The 22,324-nt window shown below is 45.4% G+C and overlaps 9 non-coding genes and 1 pseudogene across 9 annotated transcripts; all 10 read right to left on the bottom strand.

The window, feature by feature from the left end:
• Positions 1–2,009: 2,009 nt before the first annotated feature.
• Positions 2,010–2,200, bottom strand: LOC130300936 (U2 spliceosomal RNA). Its single transcript, XR_008851666.1, has one exon. It is a non-coding gene; the product is annotated as a U2 spliceosomal RNA (small nuclear RNA).
• Positions 2,201–4,298: 2,098 nt separating this feature from the next.
• On the bottom strand, positions 4,299–4,489 carry LOC130300935 (U2 spliceosomal RNA). The gene has a single exon (XR_008851665.1). It is a non-coding gene; the product is annotated as a U2 spliceosomal RNA (small nuclear RNA).
• Positions 4,490–6,581: 2,092 nt separating this feature from the next.
• LOC130300934 (U2 spliceosomal RNA) lies at positions 6,582–6,772 on the bottom strand. Its single transcript, XR_008851664.1, has one exon. It is a non-coding gene; the product is annotated as a U2 spliceosomal RNA (small nuclear RNA).
• Positions 6,773–8,860: 2,088 nt separating this feature from the next.
• On the bottom strand, positions 8,861–9,051 carry LOC130300933 (U2 spliceosomal RNA). The gene has a single exon (XR_008851663.1). It is a non-coding gene; the product is annotated as a U2 spliceosomal RNA (small nuclear RNA).
• Positions 9,052–11,145: 2,094 nt separating this feature from the next.
• On the bottom strand, positions 11,146–11,336 carry LOC130300931 (U2 spliceosomal RNA). The gene has a single exon (XR_008851662.1). It is a non-coding gene; the product is annotated as a U2 spliceosomal RNA (small nuclear RNA).
• Positions 11,337–13,427: 2,091 nt separating this feature from the next.
• Positions 13,428–13,618, bottom strand: LOC130300930 (U2 spliceosomal RNA). The gene has a single exon (XR_008851661.1). It is a non-coding gene; the product is annotated as a U2 spliceosomal RNA (small nuclear RNA).
• A 2,089-nt stretch (positions 13,619–15,707) lies between these two features.
• On the bottom strand, positions 15,708–15,892 carry LOC130300967 (U2 spliceosomal RNA). Its single transcript, XR_008851697.1, has one exon. It is a non-coding gene; the product is annotated as a U2 spliceosomal RNA (small nuclear RNA).
• A 1,439-nt stretch (positions 15,893–17,331) lies between these two features.
• LOC130300978 (U2 spliceosomal RNA) lies at positions 17,332–17,468 on the bottom strand (annotated as a pseudogene).
• Positions 17,469–19,561: 2,093 nt separating this feature from the next.
• Positions 19,562–19,752, bottom strand: LOC130300928 (U2 spliceosomal RNA). The gene has a single exon (XR_008851659.1). It is a non-coding gene; the product is annotated as a U2 spliceosomal RNA (small nuclear RNA).
• Positions 19,753–21,844: 2,092 nt separating this feature from the next.
• Positions 21,845–22,029, bottom strand: LOC130300972 (U2 spliceosomal RNA). The gene has a single exon (XR_008851703.1). It is a non-coding gene; the product is annotated as a U2 spliceosomal RNA (small nuclear RNA).
• Positions 22,030–22,324: the final 295 nt, after the last annotated feature.

Here is a 22,324-nt window from a genome sequence, read left to right as displayed (position 1 = left end):
TTCCATGCACACTCTGGGCTGGGGGGCAGTCAACCACCAGTACACACAGCAGAACCTAAACCCATACCATTATTGCTAAGCAGCAAGACAGGGGCCCATTGCACTCCCACGGGGCCTTTTTAAATGCAATCCATAACCCGGATTTGCCAGGAACCCTTCTTACTCCTCTTACTTGCATGTGACACTGGGCTTAGGATCTGCATAGGAAACACACACACAAGCACACACCTACCTTTGTTGCCTGCAGATGCCTCCTTGGCTGTCCCCAAACGGTATCAAACCAACACCCACGGGAAGCTGTAAGCATAGAGGACATGCCTGCACCCCATTGGACTTACCTGTGTGGGTTAAACCCGGGTTATTTGACAACCTATGGCGGTGATGGTTCTGCTCAGGCAGAGCAGTGCTGATGCTCCTCATAAAGCTGTCGCTGCTGTGAAGGTTCTAGGTGACATCACAAATCCCTATGGTTACATACACAACAAAGCTGGGTTGTTGTTGTTTACACTCTGCAAGGCCTGTGGAAGTGAGTGACATCATAGCACTGTAGTTCTGAGGGTTCTAGATGGATGCAACAATCTCCTGTTGCTTCTATGAAGGCCATAATAGACGACATCACCAAACAGCTCCATAGTCACATACACAGCAAAGGAGAGATGTTGTTTACACCTAGTGATGTCAGTGGTATTGAGTGACATCACAGCACAGTGCTAAGGCTCCTGGGCCTGGACACAGCAGCGGCTGCAATATCTCAACGGAGAATACGTTTATATATATGTGTGTGTGTGCGCGTATATATATATATATATATATATATATATATATATATATATATTTCTCCGCCGAAATCACTTTTAAACCCATTTCCACCTTTTTTTCCCTTCTCTTCCTCTTACTTTTTTTTCACGTTTTTTTACGTTTTTCTCCTTTTCGCCTCTTTTCTGGGCGTATTATTCTTCTTTTTCTTCTTTTTTTTCGTCTAATGCATACCCCATCAGTGCAGCAATGCTTATTCAATACCGCCAGCAGATGGAGACACTGGGGGATAATTTTCTAAGGATTTATACTGATTTTTCCTGTCTGAATTTGTCGCACAGAAAGTTGCAGGCCAAATATGTGTGACATTTCTGCGACTTTAGCTTCTAGAGCATTTTTACAACATTATACATAGGTGCTGAATACATAAAAAGCGACTGTTCAGCGACAGACAAGTCACATCGGCTGAAAGTAGGCCAGAATGTCAGTCCATGTTGGAGCAGGTTTAGATACAGTCTAAAGTATAGATCTCAAAGTCTGTGCACAGAATTTAGCAAGGGCCTCGCACCTTCTGATGCATCAGGTAGGTGCACAATAGCATAGCCTAACCCTCTGTACTTTGGTCTATATTGATGCGGGACATAGACAGCCAGCTGATGACCAATCCATTAGTGCAATGGATGGCTGGAAGCATTTGTCTTTGCCTTTGCAATACCACAGAAGCAATGCATGGTCAATGTACAGCAATGACACACCTGTGTGAACAGCCAGGAGACCCCCCCCCCCCCCCATGTTATGTTACATAGTTACATAGTTAGTACGGTCGAAAAAAGACATATGTCCATCAAGTTCAACCAGGGAATTAAGGGGTAGGGGTGTGGCGCGATATTGGGGAAGGGATGAGATTTTATATTTCTTCATAAGCATTAATCTTATTTTGTCAATTAGGAACATTCAGCACCCACCCGCTATCAAGGCAGCTGCCTATCATGTCATGCCCTACCTGCACAGGTGTGCTGGCTACTCAAATGATCCAATTAAGGAGGCCATTTAGTCAGCAGCAGCAGAAGTCCTGTGCCTGGACGCTCCAACAGCGGCCAGACACAAGCAGAAGCAGAAGCAGCAGAAGCAGCAGCAGCACCACCTTTTGTTTTTTGGCTGCAGCAGCAGCAAGGCCCACAGGGCTGGCTAGCTGGCTAGCCAGCAAGCAGGTAGCAATGAAAGTAGGAATCTTTCTTTTTAACCCTGTAAGGGGGTGGTGCACTGTACCCGAAGATACTGCCATATCGGGTCAATGCATAGGGCGACGGAAGCAAGCTTCGAAATCGGCCCCCGTTCTCAAAAATCCATTTAATATATGGTCCCCAGATAGGGGACGTATCAGATATTAAACTGATAAGAACAGATACTACACTTGATCTTAGCCAAAAGGCCGAGAAGCGATAACCGTGAAAGGGGCGGGCCCAACAAGGTGCCCTTCATGGGCACTATCACTGCTTGCTGTCAGGGAGGCTGCCAGACAATTTTCCATGCACACTCTGGGCTGGGGGGCAGTCAACCACCAGTACACACAGCAGAACCTAAACCCATACCATTATTGCTAAGCAGCAAGACAGGGGCCCATTGCACTCCCACGGGGCCTTTTTAAATGCAATCCATAACCCGGATTTGCCAGGAACCCTTCTTACTCCTCTTACTTGCATGTGACACTGGGCTTAGGATCTGCATAGGAAACACACACACAAGCACACACCTACCTTTGTTGCCTGCAGATGCCTCCTTGGCTGTCCCCAAACGGTATCAAACCAACACCCACGGGAAGCTGTAAGCATAGAGGACATGCCTGCACCCCATTGGACTTACCTGTGTGGGTTAAACCCGGGTTATTTGACAACCTATGGCGGTGATGGTTCTGCTCAGGCAGAGCAGTGCTGATGCTCCTCATAAAGCTGTCGCTGCTGTGAAGGTTCTAGGTGACATCACAAATCCCTATGGTTACATACACAACAAAGCTGGGTTGTTGTTGTTTACACTCTGCAAGGCCTGTGGAAGTGAGTGACATCATAGCACTGTAGTTCTGAGGGTTCTAGATGGATGCAACAATCTCCTGTTGCTTCTATGAAGGCCATAATAGACGACATCACCAAACAGCTCCATAGTCACATACACAGCAAAGGAGAGATGTTGTTTACACCTAGTGATGTCAGTGGTATTGAGTGACATCACAGCACAGTGCTAAGGCTCCTGGGCCTGGACACAGCAGCGGCTGCAATATCTCAACGGAGAATACGTTTATATATATGTGTGTGTGTGCGCGTATATATATATATATATATATATATATATATATATATATATATATATTTCTCCGCCGAAATCACTTTTAAACCCATTTCCACCTTTTTTTCCCTTCTCTTCCTCTTACTTTTTTTTCACGTTTTTTTACGTTTTTCTCCTTTTCGCCTCTTTTCTGGGCGTATTATTCTTCTTTTTCTTCTTTTTTTTCGTCTAATGCATACCCCATCAGTGCAGCAATGCTTATTCAATACCGCCAGCAGATGGAGACACTGGGGGATAATTTTCTAAGGATTTATACTGATTTTTCCTGTCTGAATTTGTCGCACAGAAAGTTGCAGGCCAAATATGTGTGACATTTCTGCGACTTTAGCTTCTAGAGCATTTTTACAACATTATACATAGGTGCTGAATACATAAAAAGCGACTGTTCAGCGACAGACAAGTCGCATCGGCTGAAAGTAGGCCAGAATGTCAGTCCATGTTGGAGCAGGTTTAGATACAGTCTAAAGTATAGATCTCAAAGTCTGTGCACAGAATTTAGCAAGGGCCTCGCACCTTCTGATGCATCAGGTAGGTGCACAATAGCATAGCCTAACCCTCTGTACTTTGGTCTATATTGATGCGGGACATAGACAGCCAGCTGATGACCAATCCATTAGTGCAATGGATGGCTGGAAGCATTTGTCTTTGCCTTTGCAATACCACAGAAGCAATGCATGGTCAATGTACAGCAATGACACACCTGTGTGAACAGCCAGGAGACCCCCCCCCCCCCCCCCCCATGTTATGTTACATAGTTACATAGTTAGTACGGTCGAAAAAAGACATATGTCCATCAAGTTCAACCAGGGAATTAAGGGGTAGGGGTGTGGCGCGATATTGGGGAAGGGATGAGATTTTATATTTCTTCATAAGCATTAATCTTATTTTGTCAATTAGGAACATTCAGCACCCACCCGCTATCAAGGCAGCTGCCTATCATGTCATGCCCTACCTGCACAGGTGTGCTGGCTACTCAAATGATCCAATTAAGGAGGCCATTTAGTCAGCAGCAGCAGAAGTCCTGTGCCTGGACGCTCCAACAGCGGCCAGATACAAGCAGAAGCAGAAGCAGCAGAAGCAGCAGCAGCACCACCTTTTGTTTTTTGGCTGCAGCAGCAGCAAGGCCCACAGGGCTGGCTAGCTGGCTAGCCAGCAAGCAGGTAGCAATGAAAGTAGGAATCTTTCTTTTTAACCCTGTAAGGGGGTGGTGCACTGTACCCGAAGATACTGCCATATCGGGTCAATGCATAGGGCGACGGAAGCAAGCTTCGAAATCGGCCCCCGTTCTCAAAAATCCATTTAATATATGGTCCCCAGATAGGGGACGTATCAGATATTAAACTGATAAGAACAGATACTACACTTGATCTTAGCCAAAAGGCCGAGAAGCGATAACCGTGAAAGGGGCGGGCCCAACAAGGTGCCCTTCATGGGCACTATCACTGCTTGCTGTCAGGGAGGCTGCCAGACAATTTTCCATGCACACTCTGGGCTGGGGGGCAGTCAACCACCAGTACACACAGCAGAACCTAAACCCATACCATTATTGCTAAGCAGCAAGACAGGGGCCCATTGCACTCCCACGGGGCCTTTTTAAATGCAATCCATAACCCGGATTTGCCAGGAACCCTTCTTACTCCTCCTACTTGCATGTGACACTGGGCTTAGGATCTGCATAGGAAACACACACACAAGCACACACCTACCTTTGTTGCCTGCAGATGCCTCCTTGGCTGTCCCCAAACGGTATCAAACCAACACCCACGGGAAGCTGTAAGCATAGAGGACATGCCTGCACCCCATTGGACTTACCTGTGTGGGTTAAACCCGGGTTATTTGACAACCTATGGCGGTGATGGTTCTGCTCAGGCAGAGCAGTGCTGATGCTCCTCATAAAGCTGTCGCTGCTGTGAAGGTTCTAGGTGACATCACAAATCCCTATGGTTACATACACAACAAAGCTGGGTTGTTGTTGTTTACACTCTGCAAGGCCTGTGGAAGTGAGTGACATCATAGCACTGTAGTTCTGAGGGTTCTAGATGGATGCAACAATCTCCTGTTGCTTCTATGAAGGCCATAATAGACGACATCACCAAACAGCTCCATAGTCACATACACAGCAAAGGAGAGATGTTGTTTACACCTAGTGATGTCAGTGGTATTGAGTGACATCACAGCACAGTGCTAAGGCTCCTGGGCCTGGACACAGCAGCGGCTGCAATATCTCAACGGAGAATACGTTTATATATATGTGTGTGTGTGCGCGTATATATATATATATATATATATATATATATATATATATATATTTCTCCGCCGAAATCACTTTTAAACCCATTTCCACCTTTTTTTCCCTTCTCTTCCTCTTACTTTTTTTTCACGTTTTTTTACGTTTTTCTCCTTTTCGCCTCTTTTCTGGGCGTATTATTCTTCTTTTTCTTCTTTTTTTTCGTCTAATGCATACCCCATCAGTGCAGCAATGCTTATTCAATACCGCCAGCAGATGGAGACACTGGGGGATAATTTTCTAAGGATTTATACTGATTTTTCCTGTCTGAATTTGTCGCACAGAAAGTTGCAGGCCAAATATGTGTGACATTTCTGCGACTTTAGCTTCTAGAGCATTTTTACAACATTATACATAGGTGCTGAATACATAAAAAGCGACTGTTCAGCGACAGACAAGTCGCATCGGCTGAAAGTAGGCCAGAATGTCAGTCCATGTTGGAGCAGGTTTAGATACAGTCTAAAGTATAGATCTCAAAGTCTGTGCACAGAATTTAGCAAGGGCCTCGCACCTTCTGATGCATCAGGTAGGTGCACAATAGCATAGCCTAACCCTCTGTACTTTGGTCTATATTGATGCGGGACATAGACAGCCAGCTGATGACCAATCCATTAGTGCAATGGATGGCTGGAAGCATTTGTCTTTGCCTTTGCAATACCACAGAAGCAATGCATGGTCAATGTACAGCAATGACACACCTGTGTGAACAGCCAGGAGACCCCCCCCCCCCCCCCCATGTTATGTTACATAGTTACATAGTTAGTACGGTCGAAAAAAGACATATGTCCATCAAGTTCAACCAGGGAATTAAGGGGTAGGGGTGTGGCGCGATATTGGGGAAGGGATGAGATTTTATATTTCTTCATAAGCATTAATCTTATTTTGTCAATTAGGAACATTCAGCACCCACCCGCTATCAAGGCAGCTGCCTATCATGTCATGCCCTACCTGCACAGGTGTGCTGGCTACTCAAATGATCCAATTAAGGAGGCCATTTAGTCAGCAGCAGCAGAAGTCCTGTGCCTGGACGCTCCAACAGCGGCCAGACACAAGCAGAAGCAGAAGCAGCAGAAGCAGCAGCAGCACCACTTTTTGTTTTTTGGCTGCAGCAGCAGCAAGGCCCACAGGGCTGGCTAGCTGGCTAGCCAGCAAGCAGGTAGCAATGAAAGTAGGAATCTTTCTTTTTAACCCTGTAAGGGGGTGGTGCACTGTACCCGAAGATACTGCCATATCGGGTCAATGCATAGGGCGACGGAAGCAAGCTTCGAAATCGGCCCCCGTTCTCAAAAATCCATTTAATATATGGTCCCCAGATAGGGGACGTATCAGATATTAAACTGATAAGAACAGATACTACACTTGATCTTAGCCAAAAGGCCGAGAAGCGATAACCGTGAAAGGGGCGGGCCCAACAAGGTGCCCTTCATGGGCACTATCACTGCTTGCTGTCAGGGAGGCTGCCAGACAATTTTCCATGCACACTCTGGGCTGGGGGGCAGTCAACCACCAGTACACACAGCAGAACCTAAACCCATACCATTATTGCTAAGCAGCAAGACAGGGGCCCATTGCACTCCCACGGGGCCTTTTTAAATGCAATCCATAACCCGGATTTGCCAGGAACCCTTCTTACTCCTCCTACTTGCATGTGACACTGGGCTTAGGATCTGCATAGGAAACACACACACAAGCACACACCTACCTTTGTTGCCTGCAGATGCCTCCTTGGCTGTCCCCAAACGGTATCAAACCAACACCCACGGGAAGCTGTAAGCATAGAGGACATGCCTGCACCCCATTGGACTTACCTGTGTGGGTTAAACCCGGGTTATTTGACAACCTATGGCGGTGATGGTTCTGCTCAGGCAGAGCAGTGCTGATGCTCCTCATAAAGCTGTCGCTGCTGTGAAGGTTCTAGGTGACATCACAAATCCCTATGGTTACATACACAACAAAGCTGGGTTGTTGTTGTTTACACTCTGCAAGGCCTGTGGAAGTGAGTGACATCATAGCACTGTAGTTCTGAGGGCTCTAGATGGATGCAACAATCTCCTGTTGCTTCTATGAAGGCCATAATAGACGACATCACCAAACAGCTCCATAGTCACATACACAGCAAAGGAGAGATGTTGTTTACACCTAGTGATGTCAGTGGTATTGAGTGACATCACAGCACAGTGCTAAGGCTCCTGGGCCTGGACACAGCAGCGGCTGCAATATCTCAACGGAGAATACGTTTATATATATGTGTGTGTGTGCGCGTATATATATATATATATATATATATATATATATATATATTTCTCCGCCGAAATCACTTTTAAACCCATTTCCACCTTTTTTTCCCTTCTCTTCCTCTTACTTTTTTTTCACGTTTTTTTACGTTTTTCTCCTTTTCGCCTCTTTTCTGGGCGTATTATTCTTCTTTTTCTTCTTTTTTTTCGTCTAATGCATACCCCATCAGTGCAGCAATGCTTATTCAATACCGCCAGCAGATGGAGACACTGGGGGATAATTTTCTAAGGATTTATACTGATTTTTCCTGTCTGAATTTGTCGCACAGAAAGTTGCAGGCCAAATATGTGTGACATTTCTGCGACTTTAGCTTCTAGAGCATTTTTACAACATTATACATAGGTGCTGAATACATAAAAAGCGACTGTTCAGCGACAGACAAGTCGCATCGGCTGAAAGTAGGCCAGAATGTCAGTCCATGTTGGAGCAGGTTTAGATACAGTCTAAAGTATAGATCTCAAAGTCTGTGCACAGAATTTAGCAAGGGCCTCGCACCTTCTGATGCATCAGGTAGGTGCACAATAGCATAGCCTAACCCTCTGTACTTTGGTCTATATTGATGCGGGACATAGACAGCCAGCTGATGACCAATCCATTAGTGCAATGGATGGCTGGAAGCATTTGTCTTTGCCTTTGCAATACCACAGAAGCAATGCATGGTCAATGTACAGCAATGACACACCTGTGTGAACAGCCAGGAGACCCCCCCCCCCCCCCCCATGTTATGTTACATAGTTACATAGTTAGTACGGTCGAAAAAAGACATATGTCCATCAAGTTCAACCAGGGAATTAAGGGGTAGGGGTGTGGCGCGATATTGGGGAAGGGATGAGATTTTATATTTCTTCATAAGCATTAATCTTATTTTGTCAATTAGGAACATTCAGCACCCACCCGCTATCAAGGCAGCTGCCTATCATGTCATGCCCTACCTGCACAGGTGTGCTGGCTACTCAAATGATCCAATTAAGGAGGCCATTTAGTCAGCAGCAGCAGAAGTCCTGTGCCTGGACGCTCCAACAGCGGCCAGACACAAGCAGAAGCAGAAGCAGCAGAAGCAGCAGCAGCACCACCTTTTGTTTTTTGGCTGCAGCAGCAGCAAGGCCCACAGGGCTGGCTAGCTGGCTAGCCAGCAAGCAGGTAGCAATGAAAGTAGGAATTTTTCTTTTTAACCCTGTAAGGGGGTGGTGCACTGTACCCGAAGATACTGCCATATCGGGTCAATGCATAGGGCGACGGAAGCAAGCTTCGAAATCGGCCCCCGTTCTCAAAAATCCATTTAATATATGGTCCCCAGATAGGGGACGTATCAGATATTAAACTGATAAGAACAGATACTACACTTGATCTTAGCCAAAAGGCCGAGAAGCGATAACCGTGAAAGGGGCGGGCCCAACAAGGTGCCCTTCATGGGCACTATCACTGCTTGCTGTCAGGGAGGCTGCCAGACAATTTTCCATGCACACTCTGGGCTGGGGGGCAGTCAACCACCAGTACACACAGCAGAACCTAAACCCATACCATTATTGCTAAGCAGCAAGACAGGGGCCCATTGCACTCCCACGGGGCCTTTTTAAATGCAATCCATAACCCGGATTTGCCAGGAACCCTTCTTACTCCTCCTACTTGCATGTGACACTGGGCTTAGGATCTGCATAGGAAACACACACACAAGCACACACCTACCTTTGTTGCCTGCAGATGCCTCCTTGGCTGTCCCCAAACGGTATCAAACCAACACCCACGGGAAGCTGTAAGCATAGAGGACATGCCTGCACCCCATTGGACTTACCTGTGTGGGTTAAACCCGGGTTATTTGACAACCTATGGCGGTGATGGTTCTGCTCAGGCAGAGCAGTGCTGATGCTCCTCATAAAGCTGTCGCTGCTGTGAAGGTTCTAGGTGACATCACAAATCCCTATGGTTACATACACAACAAAGCTGGGTTGTTGTTGTTTACACTCTGCAAGGCCTGTGGAAGTGAGTGACATCATAGCACTGTAGTTCTGAGGGTTCTAGATGGATGCAACAATCTCCTGTTGCTTCTATGAAGGCCATAATAGACGACATCACCAAACAGCTCCATAGTCACATACACAGCAAAGGAGAGATGTTGTTTACACCTAGTGATGTCAGTGGTATTGAGTGACATCACAGCACAGTGCTAAGGCTCCTGGGCCTGGACACAGCAGCGGCTGCAATATCTCAACGGAGAATACGTTTATATATATGTGTGTGTGTGCGCGTATATATATATATATATATATATATATATATATATATATATATATATATTTCTCCGCCGAAATCACTTTTAAACCCATTTCCACCTTTTTTTCCCTTCTCTTCCTCTTACTTTTTTTTCACGTTTTTTTACGTTTTTCTCCTTTTCGCCTCTTTTCTGGGCGTATTATTCTTCTTTTTCTTCTTTTTTTTCGTCTAATGCATACCCCATCAGTGCAGCAATGCTTATTCAATACCGCCAGCAGATGGAGACACTGGGGGATAATTTTCTAAGGATTTATACTGATTTTTCCTGTCTGAATTTGTCGCACAGAAAGTTGCAGGCCAAATATGTGTGACATTTCTGCGACTTTAGCTTCTAGAGCATTTTTACAACATTATACATAGGTGCTGAATACATAAAAAGCGACTGTTCAGCGACAGACAAGTCGCATCGGCTGAAAGTAGGCCAGAATGTCAGTCCATGTTGGAGCAGGTTTAGATACAGTCTAAAGTATAGATCTCAAAGTCTGTGCACAGAATTTAGCAAGGGCCTCGCACCTTCTGATGCATCAGGTAGGTGCACAATAGCATAGCCTAACCCTCTGTACTTTGGTCTATATTGATGCGGGACATAGACAGCCAGCTGATGACCAATCCATTAGTGCAATGGATGGCTGGAAGCATTTGTCTTTGCCTTTGCAATACCACAGAAGCAATGCATGGTCAATGTACAGCAATGACACACCTGTGTGAACAGCCAGGAGACCCCCCCCCCCCCATGTTATGTTACATAGTTACATAGTTAGTACGGTCGAAAAAAGACATATGTCCATCAAGTTCAACCAGGGAATTAAGGGGTAGGGGTGTGGCGCGATATTGGGGAAGGGATGAGATTTTATATTTCTTCATAAGCATTAATCTTATTTTGTCAATTAGGAACATTCAGCACCCACCCGCTATCAAGGCAGCTGCCTATCATGTCATGCCCTACCTGCACAGGTGTGCTGGCTACTCAAATGATCCAATTAAGGAGGCCATTTAGTCAGCAGCAGCAGAAGTCCTGTGCCTGGACGCTCCAACAGCGGCCAGACACAAGCAGAAGCAGAAGCAGCAGAAGCAGCAGCAGCACCACCTTTTGTTTTTTGGCTGCAGCAGCAGCAAGGCCCACAGGGCTGGCTAGCTGGCTAGCCAGCAAGCAGGTAGCAATGAAAGTAGGAATCTTTCTTTTTAACCCTGTAAGGGGGTGGTGCACTGTACCCGAAGATACTGCCATATCGGGTCAATGCATAGGGCGACGGAAGCAAGCTTCGAAATCGGCCCCCGTTCTCAAAAATCCATTTAATATATGGTCCCCAGATAGGGGACGTATCAGATATTAAACTGATAAGAACAGATACTACACTTGATCTTAGCCAAAAGGCCGAGAAGCGATAACCGTGAAAGGGGCGGGCCCAACAAGGTGCCCTTCATGGGCACTATCACTGCTTGCTGTCAGGGAGGCTGCCAGACAATTTTCCATGCACACTCTGGGCTGGGGGGCAGTCAACCACCAGTACACACAGCAGAACCTAAACCCATACCATTATTGCTAAGCAGCAAGACAGGGGCCCATTGCACTCCCACGGGGCCTTTTTAAATGCAATCCATAACCCGGATTTGCCAGGAACCCTTCTTACTCCTCCTACTTGCATGTGACACTGGGCTTAGGATCTGCATAGGAAACACACACACAAGCACACACCTACCTTTGTTGCCTGCAGATGCCTCCTTGGCTGTCCCCAAACGGTATCAAACCAACACCCACGGGAAGCTGTAAGCATAGAGGACATGCCTGCACCCCATTGGACTTACCTGTGTGGGTTAAACCCGGGTTATTTGACAACCTATGGCGGTGATGGTTCTGCTCAGGCAGAGCAGTGCTGATGCTCCTCATAAAGCTGTCGCTGCTGTGAAGGTTCTAGGTGACATCACAAATCCCTATGGTTACATACACAACAAAGCTGGGTTGTTGTTGTTTACACTCTGCAAGGCCTGTGGAAGTGAGTGACATCATAGCACTGTAGTTCTGAGGGTTCTAGATGGATGCAACAATCTCCTGTTGCTTCTATGAAGGCCATAATAGACGACATCACCAAACAGCTCCATAGTCACATACACAGCAAAGGAGAGATGTTGTTTACACCTAGTGATGTCAGTGGTATTGAGTGACATCACAGCACAGTGCTAAGGCTCCTGGGCCTGGACACAGCAGCGGCTGCAATATCTCAACGGAGAATACGTTTATATATATGTGTGTGTGTGCGCGTATATATATATATATATATATATATATATATATATATATATATATTTCTCCGCCGAAATCACTTTTAAATCCTTTTCCACCTTTTTTTCCCTTCTCTTCCTCTTACTTTTTTTTCACGTTTTTTTACGTTTTTCTCCTTTTCGCCTCTTTTCTGGGCGTATTATTCTTCTTTTTCTTCTTTTTTTTCGTCTAATGCATACCCCATCAGTGCAGCAATGCTTATTCAATACCGCCAGCAGATGGAGACACTGGGGGATAATTTTCTAAGGATTTATACTGATTTTTCCTGTCTGAATTTGTCGCACAGAAAGTTGCAGGCCAAATATGTGTGACATTTCTGCGACTTTAGCTTCTAGAGCATTTTTACAACATTATACATAGGTGCTGAATACATAAAAAGCGACTGTTCAGCGACAGACAAGTCGCATCGGCTGAAAGTAGGCCAGAATGTCAGTCCATGTTGGAGCAGGTTTAGATACAGTCTAAAGTATAGATCTCAAAGTCTGTGCACAGAATTTAGCAAGGGCCTCGCACCTTCTGATGCATCAGGTAGGTGCACAATAGCATAGCCTAACCCTCTGTACTTTGGTCTATATTGATGCGGGACATAGACAGCCAGCTGATGACCAATCCATTAGTGCAATGGATGGCTGGAAGCATTTGTCTTTGCCTTTGCAATACCACAGAAGCAATGCATGGTCAATGTACAGCAATGACACACCTGTGTGAACAGCCAGGAGACCCCCCCCCCCCCCATGTTATGTTACATAGTTACATAGTTAGTACGGTCGAAAAAAGACATATGTCCATCAAGTTCAACCAGGGAATTAAGGGGTAGGGGTGTGGCGCGATATTGGGGAAGGGATGAGATTTTATATTTCTTCATAAGCATTAATCTTATTTTGTCAATTAGGAACATTCAGCACCCACCCGCTATCAAGGCAGCTGCCTATCATGTCATGCCCTACCTGCACAGGTGTGCTGGCTACTCAAATGATCCAATTAAGGAGGCCATTTAGTCAGCAGCAGCAGAAGTCCTGTGCCTGGACGCTCCAACAGCGGCCAGACACAAGCAGAAGCAGAAGCAGCAGAAGCAGCAGCAGCACCACCTTTTGTTTTTTGGCTGCAGCAGCAGCAAGGCCCACAGGGCTGGCTAGCTGGCTAGCCAGCAAGCAGGTAGCAATGAAAGTAGGAATCTTTCTTTTTAACCCTGTAAGGGGGTGGTGCACTGTACCCGAAGATACTGCCATATCGGGTCAATGCATAGGGCGACGGAAGCAAGCTTCGAAATCGGCCCCCGTTCTCAAAAATCCATTTAATATATGGTCCCCAGATAGGGGACGTATCAGATATTAAACTGATAAGAACAGATACTACACTTGATCTTAGCCAAAAGGCCGAGAAGCGATAACCGTGAAAGGGGCGGGCCCAACAAGGTGCCCTTCATGGGCACTATCACTGCTTGCTGTCAGGGAGGCTGCCAGACAATTTTCCATGCACACTCTGGGCTGGGGGGCAGTCAACCACCAGTACACACAGCAGAACCTAAACCCATACCATTATTGCTAAGCAGCAAGACAGGGGCCCATTGCACTCCCACGGGGCCTTTTTAAATGCAATCCATAACCCGGATTTGCCAGGAACCCTTCTTACTCCTCCTACTTGCATGTGACACTGGGCTTAGGATCTGCATAGGAAACACACACACAAGCACACACCTACCTTTGTTGCCTGCAGATGCCTCCTTGGCTGTCCCCAAACGGTATCAAACCAACACCCACGGGAAGCTGTAAGCATAGAGGACATGCCTGCACCCCATTGGACTTACCTGTGTGGGTTAAACCCGGGTTATTTGACAACCTATGGCGGTGATGGTTCTGCTCAGGCAGAGCAGTGCTGATGCTCCTCATAAAGCTGTCGCTGCTGTGAAGGTTCTAGGTGACATCACAAATCCCTATGGTTACATACACAACAAAGCTGGGTTGTTGTTGTTTACACTCTGCAAGGCCTGTGGAAGTGAGTGACATCATAGCACTGTAGTTCTGAGGGTTCTAGATGGATGCAACAATCTCCTGTTGCTTCTATGAAGGCCATAATAGACGACATCACCAAACAGCTCCATAGTCACATACACAGCAAAGGAGAGATGTTGTTTACACCTAGTGATGTCAGTGGTATTGAGTGACATCACAGCACAGTGCTAAGGCTCCTGGGCCTGGACACAGCAGCGGCTGCAATATCTCAACGGAGAATACGTTTATATATATGTGTGTGTGTGCGCGTATATATATATATATATATATATATATATATATATATATTTCTCCGCCGAAATCACTTTTAAACCCATTTCCACCTTTTTTTCCCTTCTCTTCCTCTTACTTTTTTTTCACGTTTTTTTACGTTTTTCTCCTTTTCGCCTCTTTTCTGGGCGTATTATTCTTCTTTTTCTTCTTTTTTTTCGTCTAATGCATACCCCATCAGTGCAGCAATGCTTATTCAATACCGCCAGCAGATGGAGACACTGGGGGATAATTTTCTAAGGATTTATACTGATTTTTCCTGTCTGAATTTGTCGCACAGAAAGTTGCAGGCCAAATATGTGTGACATTTCTGCGACTTTAGCTTCTAGAGCATTTTTACAACATTATACATAGGTGCTGAATACATAAAAAGCGACTGTTCAGCGACAGACAAGTCGCATCGGCTGAAAGTAGGCCAGAATGTCAGTCCATGTTGGAGCAGGTTTAGATACAGTCTAAAGTATAGATCTCAAAGTCTGTGCACAGAATTTAGCAAGGGCCTCCCACCTTCTGATGCATCAGGTAGGTGCACAATAGCATAGCCTAACCCTCTGTACTTTGGTCTATATTGATGCGGGACATAGACAGCCAGCTGATGACCAATCCATTAGTGCAATGGATGGCTGGAAGCATTTGTCTTTGCCTTTGCAATACCACAGAAGCAATGCATGGTCAATGTACAGCAATGACACACCTGTGTGAACAGCCAGGAGACCCCCCCCCCCCCCCATGTTATGTTACATAGTTACATAGTTAGTACGGTCGAAAAAAGACATATGTCCATCAAGTTCAACCAGGGAATTAAGGGGTAGGGGTGTGGCGCGATATTGGGGAAGGGATGAGATTTTATATTTCTTCATAAGCATTAATCTTATTTTGTCAATTAGGAACATTCAGCACCCACCCGCTATCAAGGCAGCTGCCTATCATGTCATGCCCTACCTGCACAGGTGTGCTGGCTACTCAAATGATCCAATTAAGGAGGCCATTTAGTCAGCAGCAGCAGAAGTCCTGTGCCTGGACGCTCCAACAGCGGCCAGACACAAGCAGAAGCAGAAGCAGCAGAAGCAGCAGCAGCAGCACCACCTTTTGTTTTTTGGCTGCAGCAGCAGCAAGGCCCACAGGGCTGGCTAGCTGGCTAGCCAGCAAGCAGGTAGCAATGAAAGTAGGAATCTTTCTTTTTAACCCTGTAAGGGGGTGGTGCACTGTACCCGAAGATACTGCCATATCGGGTCAATGCATAGGGCGACGGAAGCAAGCTTCGAAATCGGCCCCCGTTCTCAAAAATCCATTTAATATATGGTCCCCAGATAGGGGACGTATCAGATATTAAACTGATAAGAACAGATTTTTTTTTTAAGTTAGCCCTCAGAACTCAATCAGAGCTCCAAGATCTTATATGGACTCGATTGTTTTGTTCATCATCAGGTAACAGTTTTATTTATTCCTAAAATAAAAAAGACAAATTGAAATAAAATATTATAACAACAATAAAAATAATAAACATTCCAAAATTATAACAAATTCATTCCCTTTCTCCGGGCGTAAACTGCCAAGTAATCAATTAAACCATAGCTTAAGCTTCCTTTTTCCATTTCCCTTTTTACTGGGATGGCTAACCAGGCCGGTATTTTATAAGTTACCATAAATCGATCCACGTCAAGGCGAAAAGAATCATAAACTTTGTTTCTTACTGCAGGCAACTGGGCTTTAAAGGTGGATAATAGATTATCCAGGTCCTGTAAGAACAATTCTCTTTCCTCATCTGGAGCTCTCTCCAAAATAGTTTGGAAAGACCCTGAATATCCTCTTAAATTTCTCACCGGCTCTTCATTTTTCTTTTTACTCTTATGCTCTCCAATGTTCTTTTCTTCTACTATCATCTCTTTTCCAACAATTTTTGGCTCTTGGGTTACCACAGATCTTTTAATTTCTGGCTCTTGTTCAGAAACTTCTTCTTCTCTTTTCTTCTTCCTCTTTGGACAGTTCACATACATGTGACCAATTTTGTTACATAAATTACATTTACTTTTTTGGCTACAGGATTCAATTTCATGACCTTCTTTTTGGCATTTTTGGCACCACATTGAGGTGCACTCTTCCTTTAAATGGCCATATTTCTTGCATTTTCTACAGAAATTCTGCATACCTGCAAAAAACATATCTCCATTGATAACCCCTATTTTAAAACGGGCAGGGGGATAAAGAACTCTTCCATCTGCGTCTTCCTTGAACTTTACTTTAAATCTCCACTTTGTTGTCCAGACTCCATACTGATTATAAATTTTGCCAAGTGGCGCAATTTCCTCACAAAATTGGGTCAAAAGAATTATAATATCCTCCTCAGGGACGTAAGGACTATACATCCTCACCGTTAAAATTCTTTCTCTCCTGGGAAAGTGGGGAATGACTTCCACGCCCTCCCACACTGGATCAGACTTGATTGTCTCAAATTTCTTCCAAAATAAATCATAATCCTCTTCGGAAACCAAAATAACATCAAAGCACCCTTTCTTTGGAAATTCCAACATGGAAAGGATTTGTGTCTTTGCAATTTCCAAAACTCCAAAAAGAATTTCCTCCATTACAAAGGAAAGTCCTCTTCTTTTCTTCTCAAGGTCTTTCAGCAGGATCCGGACCCCATTCTTGATCTTCCCAAAAAAAGGAACCTCCTCTCCAGCAGATTGAGAGGTGTCCATGATCTCTTCCATCTTCAATAGGCGTGTCCAGGCAGGGACAGAAAAACACTCCCCCACCAAAGAGTGGGCAGTGAAGGGTGATCGCCTCCCGTTGTCTGGGGACTAAGCCGGCTCCCTAATAGCAGCAGGGGGGTGAAGTCCCTCCGTTAAGAAGGACGATCCCCCCAGGCCAAGGAGCCGGGTACCCCAGACACCCTCTGACCAGACCAAGTGAGCAGATACTACACTTGATCTTAGCCAAAAGGCCGAGAAGCGATAATCGTGAAAGGGGCGGGCCCAACAAGGTGCCCTTCATGGGCACTATCACTGCTTGCTGTCAGGGAGGCTGCCAGACAATTTTCCATGCACACTCTGGGCTGGGGGGCAGTCAACCACCAGTACACACAGCAGAACCTAAACCCATACCATTATTGCTAAGCAGCAAGACAGGGGCCCATTGCACTCCCACGGGGCCTTTTTAAATGCAATCCATAACCCGGATTTGCCAGGAACCCTTCTTACTCCTCCTACTTGCATGTGACACTGGGCTTAGGATCTGCATAGGAAACACACACACAAGCACACACCTACCTTTGTTGCCTGCAGATGCCTCCTTGGCTGTCCCCAAACGGTATCAAACCAACACCCACGGGAAGCTGTAAGCATAGAGGACATGCCTGCACCCCATTGGACTTACCTGTGTGGGTTAAACCCGGGTTATTTGACAACCTATGGCGGTGATGGTTCTGCTCAGGCAGAGCAGTGCTGATGCTCCTCATAAAGCTGTCGCTGCTGTGAAGGTTCTAGGTGACATCACAAATCCCTATGGTTACATACACAACAAAGCTGGGTTGTTGTTGTTTACACTCTGCAAGGCCTGTGGAAGTGAGTGACATCATAGCACTGTAGTTCTGAGGGTTCTAGATGGATGCAACAATCTCCTGTTGCTTCTATGAAGGCCATAATAGACGACATCACCAAACAGCTCCATAGTCACATACACAGCAAAGGAGAGATGTTGTTTACACCTAGTGATGTCAGTGGTATTGAGTGACATCACAGCACAGTGCTAAGGCTCCTGGGCCTGGACACAGCAGCGGCTGCAATATCTCAACGGAGAATACGTTTATATATATGTGTGTGTGTGCGCGTATATATATATATATATATATATATATATATATATATATATATATTTCTCCGCCGAAATCACGTTTAAACCCATTTCCACCTTTTTTTCCCTTCTCTTCCTCTTACTTTTTTTTCACGTTTTTTTACGTTTTTCTCCTTTTCGCCTCTTTTCTGGGCGTATTATTCTTCTTTTTCTTCTTTTTTTTCGTCTAATGCATACCCCATCAGTGCAGCAATGCTTATTCAATACCGCCAGCAGATGGAGACACTGGGGGATAATTTTCTAAGGATTTATACTGATTTTTCCTGTCTGAATTTGTCGCACAGAAAGTTGCAGGCCAAATATGTGTGACATTTCTGCGACTTTAGCTTCTAGAGCATTTTTACAACATTATACATAGGTGCTGAATACATAAAAAGCGACTGTTCAGCGACAGACAAGTCGCATCGGCTGAAAGTAGGCCAGAATGTCAGTCCATGTTGGAGCAGGTTTAGATACAGTCTAAAGTATAGATCTCAAAGTCTGTGCACAGAATTTAGCAAGGGCCTCGCACCTTCTGATGCATCAGGTAGGTGCACAATAGCATAGCCTAACCCTCTGTACTTTGGTCTATATTGATGCGGGACATAGACAGCCAGCTGATGACCAATCCATTAGTGCAATGGATGGCTGGAAGCATTTGTCTTTGCCTTTGCAATACCACAGAAGCAATGCATGGTCAATGTACAGCAATGACACACCTGTGTGAACAGCCAGGAGACCCCCCCCCCCCCCCCATGTTATGTTACATAGTTACATAGTTAGTACGGTCGAAAAAAGACATATGTCCATCAAGTTCAACCAGGGAATTAAGGGGTAGGGGTGTGGCGCGATATTGGGGAAGGGATGAGATTTTATATTTCTTCATAAGCATTAATCTTATTTTGTCAATTAGGAACATTCAGCACCCACCCGCTATCAAGGCAGCTGCCTATCATGTCATGCCCTACCTGCACAGGTGTGCTGGCTACTCAAATGATCCAATTAAGGAGGCCATTTAGTCAGCAGCAGCAGAAGTCCTGTGCCTGGACGCTCCAACAGCGGCCAGACACAAGCAGAAGCAGAAGCAGCAGAAGCAGCAGCAGCACCACCTTTTGTTTTTTGGCTGCAGCAGCAGCAAGGCCCACAGGGCTGGCTAGCTGGCTAGCCAGCAAGCAGGTAGCAATGAAAGTAGGAATCTTTCTTTTTAACCCTGTAAGGAGGTGGTGCACTGTACCCGAAGATACTGCCATATCGGGTCAATGCATAGGGCGACGGAAGCAAGCTTCGAAATCGGCCCCCGTTCTCAAAAATCCATTTAATATATGGTCCCCAGATAGGGGACGTATCAGATATTAAACTGATAAGAACAGATACTACACTTGATCTTAGCCAAAAGGCCGAGAAGCGATAACCGTGAAAGGGGCGGGCCCAACAAGGTGCCCTTCATGGGCACTATCACTGCTTGCTGTCAGGGAGGCTGCCAGACAATTTTCCATGCACACTCTGGGCTGGGGGGCAGTCAACCACCAGTACACACAGCAGAACCTAAACCCATACCATTATTGCTAAGCAGCAAGACAGGGGCCCATTGCACTCCCACGGGGCCTTTTTAAATGCAATCCATAACCCGGATTTGCCAGGAACCCTTCTTACTCCTCCTACTTGCATGTGACACTGGGCTTAGGATCTGCATAGGAAACACACACACAAGCACACACCTACCTTTGTTGCCTGCAGATGCCTCCTTGGCTGTCCCCAAACGGTATCAAACCAACACCCACGGGAAGCTGTAAGCATAGAGGACATGCCTGCACCCCATTGGACTTACCTGTGTGGGTTAAACCCGGGTTATTTGACAACCTATGGCGGTGATGGTTCTGCTCAGGCAGAGCAGTGCTGATGCTCCTCATAAAGCTGTCGCTGCTGTGAAGGTTCTAGGTGACATCACAAATCCCTATGGTTACATACACAACAAAGCTGGGTTGTTGTTGTTTACACTCTGCAAGGCCTGTGGAAGTGAGTGACATCATAGCACTGTAGTTCTGAGGGTTCTAGATGGATGCAACAATCTCCTGTTGCTTCTATGAAGGCCATAATAGACGACATCACCAAACAGCTCCATAGTCACATACACAGCAAAGGAGAGATGTTGTTTACACCTAGTGATGTCAGTGGTATTGAGTGACATCACAGCACAGTGCTAAGGCTCCTGGGCCTGGACACAGCAGCGGCTGCAATATCTCAACGGAGAATACGTTTATATATATGTGTGTGTGTGCGCGTATATATATATATATATATATATATATATATATATATATATATATATTTCTCCGCCGAAATCACTTTTAAACCCATTTCCACCTTTTTTTCCTTTCTCTTCCTCTTACTTTTTTTTCACGTTTTTTTACGTTTTTCTCCTTTTCGCCTCTTTTCTGGGCGTATTATTCTTCTTTTTCTTCTTTTTTTTCGTCTAATGCATACCCCATCAGTGCAGCAATGCTTATTCAATACCGCCAGCAGATGGAGACACTGGGGGATAATTTTCTAAGGATTTATACTGATTTTTCCTGTCTGAATTTGTCGCACAGAAAGTTGCAGGCCAAATATGTGTGACATTTCTGCGACTTTAGCTTCTAGAGCATTTTTACAACATTATACATAGGTGCTGAATACATAAAAAGCGACTGTTCAGCGACAGACAAGTCGCATCGGCTGAAAGTAGGCCAGAATGTCAGTCCATGTTGGAGCAGGTTTAGATACAGTCTAAAGTATAGATCTCAAAGTCTGTGCACAGAATTTAGCAAGGGCCTCGCACCTTCTGATGCATCAGGTAGGTGCACAATAGCATAGCCTAACCCTCTGTACTTTGGTCTATATTGATGCGGGACATAGACAGCCAGCTGATGACCAATCCATTAGTGCAATGGATGGCTGGAAGCATTTGTCTTTGCCTTTGCAATACCACAGAAGCAATGCATGGTCAATGTACAGCAATGACACACCTGTGTGAACAGCCAGGAGACCCCCCCCCCCCCATGTTATGTTACATAGTTACATAGTTAGTACGGTCGAAAAAAGACATATGTCCATCAAGTTCAACCAGGGAATTAAGGGGTAGGGGTGTGGCGCGATATTGGGGAAGGGATGAGATTTTATATTTCTTCATAAGCATTAATCTTATTTTGTCAATTAGGAACATTCAGCACCCACCCGCTATCAAGGCAGCTGCCTATCATGTCATGCCCTACCTGCACAGGTGTGCTGGCTACTCAAATGATCCAATTAAGGAGGCCATTTAGTCAGCAGCAGCAGAAGTCCTGTGCCTGGACGCTCCAACAGCGGCCAGACACAAGCAGAAGCAGAAGCAGCAGAAGCAGCAGCAGCACCACCTTTTGTTTTTTGGCTGCAGCAGCAGCAAGGCCCACAGGGCTGGCTAGCTGGCTAGCCAGCAAGCAGGTAGCAATGAAAGTAGGAATCTTTCTTTTTAACCCTGTAAGGGGGTGGTGCACTGTACCCGAAGATACTGCCATATCGGGTCAATGCATAGGGCGACGGAAGCAAGCTTCGAAATCGGCCCCCGTTCTCAAAAATCCATTTAATATATGGTCCCCAGATAGGGGACGTATCAGATATTAAACTGATAAGAACAGATTTTTTTTTTTTTTTTTTTTTCTTAAAACCTTCAGGTTTGAATTAAAACTTAATCGTTCAGGTTTACTTCACGTTTGCCTCTCAGATTTACTGAACTTAGTCACAATTCATCAAACTCATCATTAGGTTACTTTATCAACATATAACAAAATACACCCAAAAACAAAGTACATAGCATAACAACACACCACCCTCAAACCCTCACCACGTGTCTCCATTTTAAAAACTTCCAAGTCCCCTCCGCATCATCCTCTCCAAATCTCTTCTTATCCCACAAATATACAGTATGCAATCTATCTAATATCATTCTCATACACTCTTCAACCG

The sequence above is a fragment of the Hyla sarda genome, unplaced genomic scaffold (assembly GCF_029499605.1).
Source record: "Hyla sarda isolate aHylSar1 unplaced genomic scaffold, aHylSar1.hap1 scaffold_1106, whole genome shotgun sequence".
Lineage (NCBI taxonomy): Eukaryota > Metazoa > Chordata > Amphibia > Anura > Hylidae > Hyla > Hyla sarda.
This window is presented reverse-complemented; position numbering and strand designations above follow the sequence as displayed.